Consider the following 2,022-nt stretch of genomic DNA (forward strand, 5'->3'; position numbering starts at 1 on the left):
CTGAATGCTTTCCTTCTTATCATGGTTTTAAATTACATATTGAAATAAAAAAAAACCAAACGCCATAAATATTACCCTGAAAAAAATATAACTACAGAGACAGGGAATCCTCATGCCCAAGATGTTCAACTCTGCTACGTATCTTTATCAAAATAAATTTCCTCCTATCTTACTCTTTGTTAGATGTACTGCATTAAATGCAAGTAAGCATGCCACCAGCTACCAGTCCCCATGGCAGTGCCTCCAAGGGCCAGCCTGAGCCAGATGCCGAGCAGAGTGGAGCCCTCTCACCATGGCCCCGAGCCCAGCGTACCTGCAGCTCACGGGGCCAATGAGCTCCTGCAGACAGCTGTCCAGGATGCATGCATTTGGAGATGGCCTGTACTTGCTCAGGCCTACTGCACGCTGAATAATCCTCACCAGATAGAGCTTCCCAGTAACCTAGAAAATGTAACGTCCTTTAGTTTGATGACTCTGTCTACCACACCACTGTGCAAACTTTATGGTACTTTAACTTCCGGTAGCATGGAGAAGAAAGTAGTTGGTCTAGAGAGGGAAGCCTGCCACTTTCTGGAAAAAGCCAAAATAGCAGACAGGAGGTGCCAAAGCATTGTTGGTGACCAATAAGAGTGTCCTATTTACTCCTTTGTACTAATTGCATTTATAAACCAAAAAGACTTTAAAGATGTAAAGTGAACTCTTGGAAATGACATCACCTTGAAAATGTGTTCTTCATCATAGCCCAATGTTGACTATACTCCGGGGATTATGTTTTTAATCACTCTATATCAACACTGGGGCAGACGAACTGAATTGGAAAACTTGAAGGTAGTGATAAACCGTGAAGATAGGGAAATGAAGAGAAAAGGCAGAGGAGTGTTTAACTTTCAGTGCTCTTACTGTTGTGATATTTGCAGTCTTTGGCTGTATTATGACAATCTTACTCTATTTTTTGTGCAAATGGTTGGTTTATGTTATGATAGCAATTTTCTGCATAGCATTAGCCATGAATCTGTGCAACTGCCTTGCTGCATTACTTTGTAAGATACCATGTGGATAATGCATAATTGTCTGTCATGGCAAAGCATCGAAGTGAGACCTATGTTTCCCTCTCTGCACTTTGCATAGCAGTAGCTGTTGTTAGGGCTGTTTTTCAAAATGAGGATAGGTGGGCCTACAGGGCATCCTGGGGATGCTTTCTGTCTGAATTTTACTGAAACACCACAGTTACCCAGCTTCAAGTAAAATGTGGTATTTCCAGGCCTTCTCATCTAGATGTGCTTTTCATTTTCATATAACACCATTCATCACAAAAAATGAGGAGAGCATCATGGTTGAACTTCCAGCTGGATCTTTGGTAATACGAGCTACTAGTAGTCACCCGGGCATCAGAGCCGATCTGTTTCTCAGTATTGAGTGTGTGCCTCATGCCTGTCTCAATACTGGGTTTTGGAGACATTGTGCCTAGCCTGTTAAACACATACCACAGAAGATTTTATGTTTATACTGGTTCTTCACTGTACTGCATTTCTTCCACAATAGTCTGCACTGTTGTATCACATTTGTTCTATTGCAAACCAAAAAGAAGCAACCTGTTGTCCTCTATTCAGTACCTTGCATGCTCATTACTACCTCCACTGTTGCTTGGAAATAGAAGTGAAAAAGTTCTGGAAAGGCAGCAGCTATCAGATGACGAACCATCTGGACTATTCGACAGATAAAGAAAACCCCAGTGACTACTAATGAACAGATTGCCCAACAATAATATTATGTAGACCTGCAATAACATGTTGTTGATTTTCTACCAAAAGAGTCTGACTTTTAGTCAACTTCTGAATTGACATTCTGAAAGCATTTTCAGTGACATGTTTGCAAATATATATTTTTATGAGCTGGTACTGATAATTATAAATAAGTAAAATGTATTTGCTTTTAATTATATTAAAGTTGCATCTTCATGTTAAATAAAAGCATATGGTCTGTTTAAAGAACATAAACAAATAAATCCAGTTAAGGCCTTTT

General features: G+C 39.9%; 1 pseudogene; it reads left to right on the plus strand.

Moving 5' to 3' along the window:
* The first annotated feature begins 231 nt into the window (after positions 1-231).
* LOC104864212 lies at positions 232-1,765 on the plus strand (annotated as a pseudogene).
* Positions 1,766-2,022: the final 257 nt, after the last annotated feature.

Source organism: Fukomys damarensis, unplaced genomic scaffold (assembly GCF_012274545.1).
Source record: "Fukomys damarensis isolate Sample0158 unplaced genomic scaffold, DMR_v1.0_HiC HiC_scaffold_36, whole genome shotgun sequence".
In the NCBI taxonomy this organism is placed as follows: Eukaryota; Metazoa; Chordata; class Mammalia; order Rodentia; family Bathyergidae; genus Fukomys; species Fukomys damarensis.